The sequence below is a fragment of the Telopea speciosissima genome, chromosome 4 (genome assembly GCF_018873765.1).
Source record: "Telopea speciosissima isolate NSW1024214 ecotype Mountain lineage chromosome 4, Tspe_v1, whole genome shotgun sequence".
Lineage (NCBI taxonomy): Eukaryota > Viridiplantae > Streptophyta > Magnoliopsida > Proteales > Proteaceae > Telopea > Telopea speciosissima.
The window spans coordinates 31,986,863-32,001,330 of NC_057919.1; positions in this window are offsets into that span (position 1 = coordinate 31,986,863).

Below are 14,468 nucleotides of genomic sequence, written 5' to 3' on the forward strand. Positions count from 1 at the left end.
ACCAACGTCATGTCGGGCCGGTCATTCCCAACATCCCTGAATGGACCAGCAGCCCTTTGGTTCTCCAAGTTGAAGCCGAACTCTATACAAAACTTCACGGAGCTGGCTCAAGCATTCATGAGCAGTTTTCAAAGCAGTGTGAAGCAAAAGAAGTCGGCAGCAAATCTGCTAGCAGTGAAACAATGACCCAATGAATCCATACGGGATTACATCACTCGCTTCAATGGAGAGTCCCTGAAGATAAAAGACCTAGATGATGGCATGGCTTTCAACGCCCTGCACAACGGGGTCACCAACCACGACCTGGTTCAATCCCTAGTCCTGGAGCCGGTCTGTAATATGACCAAGCTACTCGATCGGTGTTATTAGTATGCCAACATATTTGACATCATGAAGGCCTAGAAGATGGCTGACGCTAAGGGACTAGAGAAGAGAGACGAATGAGAAAGAAGAGAAGAAGGATGATAATAGGCAGAGGCCAGATTGGTACCAGGACCAAGATCGAAGCCCAAATTACACCCCGTCGACCACCTCTAGGACGAACATACTTATGGAAGTCAATGACCAGGGTCTCTTGCAATGGCCAAGGTCGATGTTCTCAAAACCAGAGGATCGAAACCAAAAGAAGTACTATAAGTTCCACAAAGATGTCGGGCACGATACTGAGGACTGCCGACAGTTGAAGAAAGAAATAGAAGATGTAATCCAAAGAGGCCCCCTCCGATGTTACGTAAAAGGAGAAGAATGAAGGGAGGGCTCTCGCGTGGTCGAAGGGGCACGAGCACGGAGCCGAGGACAGATGATCAAGCTCGGGAAAAAAATGAATGAGACCGACGTGATGATCAGTAAGGAGAATGGCCAAATGATCGTAGGCCTGGGGTCGAGGCCATCACATCAACGGCACCAGCCATCCTCACAATCATTGGAGGGCCCGAACCAAAATCCATTAGGAAAGCCAAGGCAAAGGCACGATTCGTCAGACTGGCAGAGAAAACAGAGAAAAAAGCAAAAATTACTCTGGCTATGTCTTTCTCAGACAACGATCTAGAAGGGCTAAGCTGGACACATGACGATGCAGTCGTGGTTCAGGTATTTATAGAAAATAGGTCCGTGCACCGTATCCTTTTAGATACCTGGGCCTCAGTGGACCTGCTGTCTTACGATGCGTACTTACAGTTTTGGTCCTAGCCAGGAACCCGGAAACAAGAAAGTTCGCGCCCTAATTGAGGGGTCAATAGAATTGTTGATGACAGCAGGCACGACACCACACTAAAAAACTGTGAAAGTCAATTTTATGGTGGTCCGGGTCACGACGGCTTACAACGTCATCTTGGGGAGGCCCAGTCTGAATGAGATAGGGGCAATAGTCTCCACTAAACACCTCAAGATGAAATTCATCACAGAGAATGGTGTGGGAGAATGCCATGCCGCATTCTTAAAGCAGACCAAGGGCAACTGCAGAGGGACGACCTATGCACTTGAAGTCAGCGACAACTGGGATGAATGAAAGCACCCATGGGGAGAACCAATGGAAGAGCTGATAGAGGTTTCAATCGATGATAACGATCCGACCAAGAAGGTCAAGATCGGGGTGGTGCTAAAAGAAGAGGAGGCGAAGAAACTGGAGGCCTTCCTTAAAAGTCACACCGACGTGTTTGCTTGGTCGGTTGTTGACATGCCAGGCATCCCACGGCACATCGTCGAGCACGCCCTACACTTGGACCCTACAAGAAATTGGTCTAGCAGAAGAGGAGAAGCTTCACCCCAGAGAGGCAAACAGCAATGAAGGAGGAGGCAGAGAAGTTGAAAATGCCGGGCTTTATCTGGGAAGAACAATTCCTAACTTAGCTAGCTAACATAGTCATGGTACCAAAGGCCAATGGAAAGTGGAGGATGTGTGTTGACTACACCGACCTGAATAAGGCATGCCCAAAGGATGAGTACATGCTCCCTCGGATAGATCTACTGATTCATGCTACTGCTTGGTATGAGGGGTTGAGCTTCTTAAATGCATACTCGGGTTACAACCAAATTTTGATGAAAGAAGAAGATGAGAAATATACGGCATTCTGAACATATCAAGAAAACTTCTGCTATCGTGTCATGTCGTTCGGCCTGAAGAATGCAGGGACCACGTACCAAAGGATGGTGAACTCGATGTTCAAAAAATAGATCGGCCATAACATCGAAGTATGCATGGACAACATGCTCATGAAGAGTATTCAAGCCCAGGACCATATAGCTAACCTGAGAAAAGTGTTCCAAATACTTAAAGAAAATCAAATGAAGTTAAACCCTATAAAACGCACCTTTGGGGTCAACTCGGGAAAATTCCTCGGGTACATGGTATCTTAGAGAGGCATCGACGCCAACCTGAGCAAAATAAAAGCAATTCAATAAATGACCCCACCAAGGATGGTCCGAGAAGTTCAAAGGTTGAATGGAAGGGTAGCAGCCTTGGCCAGATTCATGTCTTAAGGACAAATGCTTACCATTCTTCAAGACTCTAAAAAATCTCAGAGAAGCGAAGGACTTCGCCTAGACCAATGCCTTCTAGAAAGCGTTCAAAGGCCTAAAGGAGTATCTGATGAGACCGCGCCTATTGGCTCGACCCGAGCCTAAAGGGGAGCTGTTGGTCTATCTGGCAACTTCACCCGTGGCAGTAAGCGCGGTACTCATAAAGAAAGAGACCGGGCTACAAAAGCTGGTCTATTACATGAGCATGTCCTCCTGGATGCAGAGAGTAGGTACCCTAAGATCGAGAAGCTCGCATTTGCATTGGTGATGGCAGTAAGAAAGCTCAAACCCTACTTCCAGGCCTATCCCATAATTGTGATGACTGATCAACCCTTGAAGAAGGTAATATGCAAACCTGATGTATTGGGCCGCCTGATCGCATAGGTAGTAGAGCTAAACGAGTATCAAATCGATTTCAGACCCAGGATGACCATAAAGGGTCAGGCCCTCGTAGATTTTATGGTCGAAAGCACACTTGCAGAGGACGAGCAAGAGAAAAAAGAAGAAGTTGAAAAGGAAAATAAACCAAACGCACCTTGGCCGATGTTCGTGGACGGCTCGAGTAATTCCGGGGGGAGTGGAGCTGGTTTCATACTAACCAGTCCAGAAGGCTTCAAAATACAGTACGTGCTACGCTTTGACTTTCTGACATCAAACAATAAGGCTGAGTATGAGGCCTTGCTTGCAGGTTTAAAGGTGGCCCGAACCGTCTAGATCGAAGGGCTAAACGTGAATAGCGACTCCCAGTTATTAGTTAATCAGGTGAATGGGGAATATGAGGCCAAGGACGAACAGATGACCTCTTACTTGGGAAAAGCCTGAGATCTGATCGCGGCATTTGGAATGTTTACTATACAGAGAGTGCCCGACTAGAAAATGCAGCAGCGGACGCATTGTTAAGGTTATCTAACGACAACTTATCCCAGATGAGCAGAGCTGTCTACTTGGAAAGCCTGAACAGGCCGACCTATGAAGAGAAAGAGAATGAGGTCACCTAAATTGATACTGAGCCAAGTTGGATGGACCCGATAGCGAGCTACCTCTAAGACGATGTACTTCCTGACGATCATGAGGAAGCTAGAAAAATCAAGGGGAGAGCAGCCAGGTACACAATGATATAAAGGACAACAATACATAAGGTCGGTTATCGTGCCCCTAATAAATTTCCTGGCACCAAGTCAAGCTCAATACACACTGGCTGAGGTGCACGAAGGAATATGTGGAAGTCATATAGGAGAACATGCCCTAGCATACAAGGTACTTCGGCTAGGCTTCTATTGGCCAAAGATGCAACATGATGCGATCCAGTATGCAAACGATAACCGTGCAACCTGCGGGTCCTCGAAGGCCGAGTCGCCCTTGTAAATCTCCCACCTAGGGACCCGGCAGGGCCTCTTCCAGGGAGGGGCCTTCCCTTCACCCCTGATCTTGCCACCCAAGGGGATCACCTCCCCACTCATGCCGACAGTGTAGGCGCCCTTCTTGGGAAGTTGCTGGTCTGGAGGGGTGACCCCCTTCCTCTTACGGCTCTCCTCTGCCAAAGCCAGAGGAGCGTAGGGAGGGGCACGCCCTTGGTCTTTGGCGGGGCCTACGGGGGCACGTCCATGGTGGTCACACCCGCGGCGGCCTTCTCGCGGTTGGCCCACTCCTTTGCCATCTTCTTCTTTCGAGCAGCGACATCAGATCTGACGCCTTCCAGTCCAATTGAATGTCCACTGAAAATCAAATAAATAAAGGTTAGAAACTAAACAAAACACAACAAGGAAGGAGCGTCAACCCGGACCGGGAACACTCACCCTGGGCCGAGCTCAAGCCATAGTGGGTTAACAGGTCTTCCCTTTTCAACTGACGAACGTTGAAAGGTTCATCGCCCAGGCACACACTAAGGGATGCCTAGTTATAAGGGTTTAGCTCGGGCAGGAGGTTCACGACCCTGAGGCAGATCACCCTCCACTCTATCCGAAAGGGATCCCCTGGGATCCTAGCGAAGAAGAAGAGATCCTTCAACTTCTTAGCCGATCAGGGCATATGGCTGATTAGCTGGACCAACTTCAGTGACCCCTTCAGGGGCGAAGAGAAAGGTAGTACCACCCCCCAGCCATCGTCTTCAGCATGAAAAAGTGAGCAAAGAGTGTGGCAGTCGCCTCCCGACCGAGCTGGGAGAAACACAGAAAGAACCCAAAGATCTGCCTCCATGAGTTCGCGACCAACTGTCTCGGGAAGAGCGTGAAGTAGTTAAGGAGGTCCACCACGAAGTTCTGGGCTGGGAGGCAAAGGCCGCAGGTGAACACGACCACGTAGAGGCACACTTCTCCCATGTGGAAGTAGCACGCCTTATTGTCTGAGGTCGGGAAGCGCATCCGGATCTCAATGGGGATGCAATACCGGCTCCATAGCGCCGCCAGAGCCCTATCGTTTAGGACGCTTTCATAAGAATTTTATCCCCTAACAGGCTCGCCATTGTCACCGATGCCATAATTGGACTCATCGGCGTCATCCACCTTGACGTCGGCCCCTTCTATCCCTTAGGCCTCATCCTCCTCCTCATCATGAGCGGGGCCGCCCTCAGCGGTCCATTCTTCAAGGGCCTGGGTAGATCTACGGTTGCTTCTCCTTGGCGGCTTGCCAGAGGAACTGGCCAGATGGCGGTATTGAGCCACGAATTTCTTAGACCCAAACAAGACAAACTGGTCATCATGTGTCCTCTCGAAACTCACTTTAGGGTTAGAATCCCCACTCATCCCAGCAATATTAGGAGAGTTGGGGATGGGCTCATGAGAAGAAGAACTAGAATACATTGGAGAGGGTAAAAGAAAAAACTTACTGGCTCGAGAGGGAGACTGGAGACCCGTAAAGAGAATACGACTAGGCACGCAAAGAATGAGCAGAATGAGCGAAGGAATGAGCCGAGAACGAGAAGGCAAAGAAGCAGGAAACAACAAGAAAATCAGAGAAATAGGAGAAGAAATGGAAAGAAGGGATTGTGAATTTATAGGAGCTAGGAGAAGGAGGATCGTCAGGATCCAACGGCCAAGCACGAAAGGCATCAACGATGGAGAGCGAGCGATGATAGCCCTGCCCGATGCGCCATGATGACTCAAAGAGAAGGGTAGTTTTAGAAAAAAGAAGGGTGCACGCTCACGTAAAAACAACAAGAGTCACGCGTCGCTCGAGATACAAACCATCACATAACGATCAACCGTCATGTCTTAGTGACAACCTCGAAGTAAGGGACCTGACAGAGGGGTAGCCCGTGCGAGGGTGATTCAACTTCCTTCGAGTGGGGGGCTCGTGATACATCGTAAAACTGACACCCAATAGGGTTCTGACACGTGTAGCCCCATGTGGGTGAGGACGGTACGTGCCTGCGATCAGGTCATCTCATTGAGGATGAGGCGAGGAAGAACCAACCTAAAGTAAGTGAGCGACCCGATCCTGAGAGGAGACCGACCACGCCCCAATGCCAAATCTGGATAAGGCGATGGAATCACACCCCAAAAATAACACAAAATGGCCCTAACGGCCTTAAATTAGCGCACTAATCTAGCCTGACGTGGCGTAATGGGCTGGATAGCTTATCCCTAGCCGTAAAAAGGCTCCCAATCGCCTAAACTCACACCGGGGAGATTCCCTTTCCTATTATGTCACGTCATTGCCTGCAGGACTCTCTTAATCACCTATAAATAACTGGGTAACCTCCTTCTGATTTCAATCACTATTATCTGTTGCTAGAGAGTTCTAACTTAGGCATTGGAGAGACCAAACCGGATAGGCCCGGTCCTCTATTACTGTTTTCTTCTTTGCAGGAATGGCACCCTCCCCCCCCCCCAAGTTCTTGACGCAACACCTTCATTATTTTTTAATAGGTATGGTCTCCCTTACTATTTTCTTTAAGGGGAAAAAAATCTCTATCCAGGAGTGTGGCCTACGACAGCACCCCTATGAGTCTATCTCTCTCCTCCCCATATGAAAAGGCATCTCTACCCCTTATTTTGAGGAGGAAAGAGACAGGCACATGGGAGTGCTAGCTTAGGCCACACTTCAGGACAAAAAACTACTTCCCTTTCTTTATAGGTATGGTCTCCCTTATTACTATTATATTATCATCATTGTCAAGGGGTGGAAATATATGGTTACGGTCAACTCAGTTACAACTTGCCAGATTCAGCCATACCACTTACAAATACTAGTAAATTTAATTAGATTACCTAATTTGAAAATATTATAATTAAGCATTTATATTTTTTTAGACAAGCTGCAAGATTAGATGGTTTGAAAGAATAATTTAAGCTGCTACCATCCCAAAAAAAAAAAATAAAAATCTAACTGACTAAGAAATGTTATCTATGGTCATTTTATTTTGGTAAAATATCTATGGCCATGATTAAACAGTTTTGGCAAAGTCAGCCACGGCACCTAAGAATGTGAATATTTATAGATTAATTAGGTTATCTATAATCTTGATAAGGAAAATTTTACAATAAAACTTAATTAACTCAATCTAATCCCAACTAAATATGGTCAGTTAGATGGACTTTTTTCTTCTAATCAACTCTGCGTAATGCCATACTTGATTTTAGTCCTAAACTATGCATGTTTTCTTCACTACTTCTTCTAGAATCATTTAGGACAATCCTTGGGGTTTTTAAATCATTAAATCTGAATCAAATCACCCTCCATACCAAAGCATTCAAATGTCATACGTCCATGTCACTCAACCATTCTCTCGTAATTTATCATGTATTATAGCTATTAAATTAACTATAATTTGGTTTCTTCTTTATTTTATCTTTTCTAGTTTTTACCATATATCTATTTCAATATGCTCATTTTAACTACACTAAGTTTATCTATATGTTGTTACTTCACTATATAACATTCAGGTATGTAGAGGTAGTCTTCTTCCTTCTCTATTGAACATGGATCTAAGAAATGTGAAGGTTGCCGATTTTATGCTAAATTCTAGATGGAATACCGATTTTATAAATGCTGCTATTCCTATGCATGTGTCTTCTCATGTTTACAGGATCTCCCTAACTGCTGATGAGGACAAATGGTGGTGCACGCTTGCCAGGAATGGATTATTTAGCACGAAACTAGCTGCTAAATCATTAAATTCAACTGATTTTGCTAATAATCCTGTTAGATCCACTTGGTGGAAATTTCTTTGGGAATTAAAAATCCATCCTAAATTCCAAATATTTTTCTGCCGACTTTTAAATGCAGGTCTCCCAATCAAGGTGGTCATCTCGAAATGGACTCAAATTGATACAACTTGTGCTTTCTGTGGCCGTGGTGCTAAATCATACTGGCACCTTTTCCTATCATGTGATTGGACCAAACGAATCTGGGCGGCGGGGCCATTGGGGCTGAGATTGAATTGAATGTCTAACGAATTCTTCATTGGAAAATTACTGCATTTCCACTTTGTTTAATCGATCTCTAGATAAGAAATCATTACACTGGTTTTTCAAGGTGTTCATTATAATGTGCTATTTCATTTGGGACATGCGGAATAAGGTGGTAATAGGAAGGGAAAAACCTAATCCAAATTGGATTATAGAGCAAACGAACCTTTGGTTGCAGTTTCTGAAAATCCCCCCCCCCCACCCCCAAAACCTCAACCCCTAATGTAAAGACTGATAGATTAGATCTTTTAGTGTTGCAATCTTTTTCCATTCCTTATATTAGTTACCCCTATCTTAATCTGTGCAGGATACCAGAAACCTGAAGTAAACTATGCAGGTTGGTCGTGCATTATTATGCTTAACGGGAATCTCAACTTTTTTGTAGCCGGTTTCACTAAGTATAATTGTGAATATGCATATGAAGTTATTACTATTAAAAATGGGCTTGAGATGGGAAGGAGCTTGGGTTTGCAGATTAAAGAAGTTTGGTGCTCTTCTCAAGAGATAGCTGATCTCCTTCCATTTCCACCAACCAAGCCTTGGCCATGACGTTACTTAAGGAGCTGTTGTGTATATATAGATTAGGCCTAGATATCAAATATAGGACTTCTCCACACCCTTTTTGTCAATTATTAGCTAGTAATCTGGCCAAATCAGCTGGACTATCCAAATCAGTGTATACGTTATCTCGGTAATCTCTCTAATATATTTTTATTTTCATCAAAAAAAAAAAAAACATTCAGGTATGTACATCATTGTAGGGTGTACAATAAAATCCAAATATTTGACAACTATTTGGAGGGAGAGGATCACTCCCCAACTGTTTGGCCACTATGCCAGAATAGAGGCCAATGGGAGTGCACGAATGGGCATCCAAATAGGGGCAGGGTGGTCATTCACAACATCCTATGTCCTTGGATAGGGGGCATATCATTGGCGGGTAATGTTCTTTTTTGGGGCAATTACTATCACTATCCTACACTTACCCTATATTTACTAAAACTGCCCTTCCTTAAATTTCTTTTCTGATACTACCCTGCTTTTAAACTTTTACATCTCCTTCTACCCTCATGTTTTTAAATACCCAGATTGCCCTTCCTTTTCACCTAGTAACCTGCTAATCTATTTAACCTACCATTTTTCTTCTATTTTTTACTATTTTTGTTATTAAAATAGTAAAAAATCAAAGCACCCACCCGCTTCTTTTCTCTCCCGTTTATTACTCCATTCATTTTTTTTTTGTTTTTTTTTCAATTTTTTTCTTCATTAATTTTTTATTCAACATTTCATCCTCATCGTTTTTCTTCAAACAGATCGACCTGCTTCAGTTCTTCTCCTTCTTTTGTAGGATGCAACCCAACGATGGACGTTGTGATCCGATTCTTCTCCTTCGTCTCCGTTACAGGTGTGTTCCCTTCTCTTAAACCGATCCATCTGTTATGGATTCTCAATTGAAATTGCCCAAAGGCAGAGAAAATTCAAAGCAGGTCGATCAGTTCGTCGGTAACCTCTTCACGACGTCCATCATTGGGTTGCATCCTACAAAAGAAGGAGAAGAACTGAAGCAGGTTGATCTGTTCGAAGAAAAACAGTGAGGATGAAATGTTGAATAAAAAATTAATTAAATAGAAAAATTGAAGAAAAAAAAATCGAATGGAATAAAAAATGGGAGAGAGAAGAAGTGGGTGCTTTGATTTTTTACTATTTTAATGACAAAAATAGTAAAAAAATAGAAAAAGAATGGTAGGTTAAATAGATTAGCAGGTTACTAGTGAAAAAGAAGGGCAATCTGGGTATTTAAAAATATGAGGATAGAAGGAGATGTAAAAGTTTAAAAATAGGGTAGTATCAGAAAAGAAGTTTAAGGAAGGGTAGTTTTAGTAAATATAGGTTAAGTGTAGGGTAGTGATGAGTAATTTTAGTAAATATAGGTTAAGTGTAGGGTAGTGATAGTAATTGCCCCTTCTTTTTTCCTTATTTAGATTGCCTTTCTGTAATCATGATTTCAAATATCTATATTGGATTGAGGCTGACACTAATACTTTAACTGATACCTTATTGGCATAATGGTCTATGGTTTGATCAAATAAGTGAGGTAAGTTTAAGCAAAAGATAACTGGTTCACAGAACTCATTAGATTTCTAGAGCCTAGGGCTGAATCTCACAGTAACACTAACGTGTTTATTAAGCGTCGAGCTCCTCTCCAATGAGGCATCCGCCCAATGAGTTTCTAATGAGGCATTCGACGGTTGGGCTGGTTGGATGCACGCCGGGCTTGTGTAGGCACACATCCTGATGTGTGCCCAGTCAACTCAGCCATTGGATGCTCATTGGTAAGGGTGTCAATCTGTATGGTATTCGGTATTTGGTACGGTATCGGTATGATACCGAAGCCAAACACCCCATATCGATACCGTAATGTACCACATATGGTACCATTTTCCAATATCGGTACCGCATCGTACGGTATCAATATGATATACGGTTTTATTCGATACGTATATAATATGGTATATGGTATTTGTTATATGGTTTCTTATATTATATATATATATATATATATATATAAAACTTAGTATATATGGTATGAAATATATTATATTTAGTATGTTATATTCTTATATATATATAAAATATTCTATACATTTAATATTGTTGCACAAAGAAAGGTGTTCTTGAATTTGTGAGGTTTCCCTCTTTGCAACAAGAAATTGTAACGGACACAAAGAACACTACTAAATCTCTATTGATTGATTAAGTAATTGATCTCCCCCTTTCTTATGGCGCTAAAGTCAAAGACCTCTTTTTATACATGTTTCTCCTAAGATTTCCTTTCCAAAGACGTGTGAGATTGCCTTCCTTTTTCTCCAGATGATTGAGTCATTCTAGGCTTTGGATACTCCCTGGAGGAGTGATCCCCTCCTAACTTCCTGCCTTAGGAGTCTTCTCATACATGGAGTGTGGTTACCATTCTTAACGCCATCGGGATTCTTTCCAACTAACTTTGCTAACGTGTCTATCCACGTTTTATCTTACCACATATGATATATGAATCTTCAACGGAATATGCTTCTAGGGCCCCACTCTTCAACGTGTCACCTAGTAACTGGTTGGATATAATTTGGTATATCATTTGCCCCCTACTCCCTTTGTCTGTAGCAAGGCATAGGGAGGACTTCACACTTCTTCTGGGTATCACTGTACCGACCATCATGCTTGGTTATCTGGTATTCATGACCCTGGTGAACCATAGGATTTATGTTGATGATCGGTTAATTGGGATGGTCGGTATCACCGAACAACTCTTGGATAGAGAAGTTGTTTCATTTCTGAAATATGTTGTTGCCGTTAGCAGTTATAGCTCTGGATACGAAGCATTGGTTCTCAAAAGTGTGCCGCCATTTGTAGTTTCTAGCACGTGAGCCCAAAATATCTTCTGGATTTTACGCCTCTCGAGGGGACTTGAAAAGACATTATACAGTTGAATTTGAAACACCTAGTATCCCGATTTTACCTTGTCGAAGAAGCTTCCTTTGATGGTACGACACATGTCCTCCCATGTTCAGATTTTGAATTTTTGGTTAAATCTTGACCATCCATTGGAACATGTTGGACTGATCTGAAGCGTCCAAACTTTTCTTCAAGGTATTTAAGGCTCTAACTCCTTAAACCTTTCTTCTTCTTTACCATTTCCAAGTTCTGAAGCTCTGGAGTTCTGATTTTCTGCCTCTGTAACCTTCCTTGAAGTTTTTGCTCTGTGCTTTCTCTTCAACTACATTCTTCTCATTCCAGTAAGTTTTCCTCTCCTTACCTCTGCATTTTATTTCTTTTCTTTTTATCAAAGAAATGTCAAGTTCTAAAAATACCTCGGTTCCTAAAACCATGATGGACATTGAGTCCCTATTTAAGGAGTCAGACAAGTTGTTCCATGCTCCAGCAACTGGGGATGCTGCCGTGATTCCCTTAGGGATTTCCCAGTGGTACATCGCAGTCGGTCCAGTGCTACCGCCAGTACCTCCTCCAGTAAGCCTTCAAAGAAAACTTTTGCCCCCTTCTGGCGGGAGGGTCATTCACACTCGCCAACCCTAGATCGATCCCACCATAGGAAAGAAGGTAGAGGACATTCCTTCCGTGTTAGATGTGTATGATGTCGTTGAGATTCGAGAAATCTACTCGATTCCTGAATCCATTGATCTTAGGGCTGCCACTCCCGAAAATAGGGCAAATACCGACCATCCCGGTGAGATTTGTCTTATTTTTTTATGCTTTCGAAGCTGGTTTTTGCCTTCTTATCCTTTGGTTCATCTCCCTCCTTGAACACTTCGGAGTAGCTCCTAGTCAGTTACTCCCAAATTCTTGGAGATGCGTTGGTGCCTTCATCCTCAGGTGTGCCTGGTTATATAGACGTGTCATGCTTCCCATGCATTGTTCATAAGATGCTTCCTGCTCACCTCACTTAGCTCCCATCCTGGTTGGTATTATCTCCACCAATGAGATTCCAACATTTCGATCATGGGCAAAATTTCATCCTCCATCCATGCTTGGAAGCAGAGGTTCTTTTGGGCTTCATGCATGAGATACAGGTTTCCCCGTGTATGGTGTTCGCCCAACACTTCTGTTCGGCATAGGATCCAACCCCTTGATGATGAGGATTTGAAAACCCTCTGACTAATAATAGATACCTAGAGTCCCGTGGAACTGGTCAACATTGATGCCCTAGATATGTCTTGCCTGGAGAGGAGTGAGGTTTCGAATATGTCTGTGTACTTGTTCTGTATTTCTTCAGTGTACAAACCTTGCTTCCTTGTTTGATGTAGTGGATATTGACTTAAGTTCAGCGATGGATTTCCACGATCAGGAGAATATCAGGATTATCGGGGACGAGTTAACCTCTCCCATGCGGTTGGATAGGAGGAAGAGGAAGCTGGCTCCCACAGAGCTAGAGGGGGTTCCTCCGAAGGAGACCAGAAAGAAGGGTGGCCTACATACTAAGATCCCCGAGAGCTAGAGCCACCGTGACGACAGGAAAGATAAGGCACTCTCGGTGAAGATTCTCAAAACCACCAAACATAGTGCTCAGGATCATGTCCCTCCAAAGTCCTAGAAAAGCAGCAAGGTTATAGTGCTACTAACCACCAGCTTGTCCGGTGACACATTGAATAAACCCTCCAAGGGTAAGGGAAAAATGTCTCCGGACACATTTATTTCCATGTGGTCAGTACGAGTCGACCAAAAAGTTTTGGGTGATGCCATTGCTTCAGAGCAAATGGCGTTGAACTGCATTCCTCCTGCTGATCGGGAGGCGTTCTTCGATATGGAAGATGATTCCTTGGAGAGCATAGCCTGTGCTCAGGCTTATGAGGTAACCTCTCTTCCTTTCTGTTCCTTTACTTTTAATGAGTCTTTTCATTCTCCTGACCCATTTAGCTTTTCAAGCGTTGGCTTATGCCTCCGGGGTTGTGCTACAGAAGAGGAAGTACACTTCCATGTACAGTAAGCTCGATAAGGAATATAAGGATCTGCAGCTGGTTTGTCAAGATCATGATCAACACATCCATATGTTCCAGCAGGAGGTTACTGAGCTGAAGCTGGCAAAGAGGACTGTAGAGACTGCCCGGGAGGCAACCGACCTGGCTCGGGAGGCCGCCGAGAAGTGCTCCAACGATTCTTTTCGGGCTCAAAAGAAGGTCAAGGAGGAATCGAAGAAGAGAAGCAGTCTGGTGGAGAATCATAAAGTAGAGATCTCCAACTTGAAGACCAGGATGAGGAATGCTAAGGATTCAACGAAGGAAATTGGGAGTCAGGCAGTGGCAACCTACATAGCCTCCAAGGAAAATAAGGTGGAACAGCTGAAGACCTCTGCGAAGACCTTGATGAAGTTCACTTACACCTTCTGGAGGCAAGTGATAGAGTCGGATCCCACCTTCAACTTCTCCGGTATGAAGGAGGTGGAGAGATGTTGTCCATGCCAGGGAATGGCACTTTTGCTCCCCTCCCATCAAAGGGGGAGGTGAGGATTCCTATGCTAAAGGTTTTCAAAAGCAGTGCAAAGTCTTTGGGAGCTAAGGTGGGGAGCTCGGGTGCCAGGGAGCAGATTCTTGTAATTGAAGCTAAACAGGTTGCCGCATAGGAAGCTGAGCATGCCAAGTTGGCCGCACAAGAAGCTGAGTGTGCCAAGTTTGTGGTAGCAAAAGCTGAGCAGCTTTCTGTTGAGTCGGAGCAATCCCCTTCCATCCCTACACATGACACTGAGAAGCCCTCTGCTTTCGATGCTGAGAATCTGAGCATAGATACTCTAGCCCTAGTTTAGTCTTGCCCCATGTCTTGTTCTTTTTTTGTTTGTTTTTTTTTTTACTTGTATCCATGACTTGTTGCCATGTCTTTTCTTCTTATATGCAAAGTCTACTTTTAATGAGAAAGTTTTCTCGCCTTTGACTAAAATCTATTTCTTGTGCTTATCTTTACACTTTCATATTCCAATGTAGGGGCATCCCATAATGTACAGTGTGCATTCTGATGGAACAAGTAGAGAGGAGGAACTGC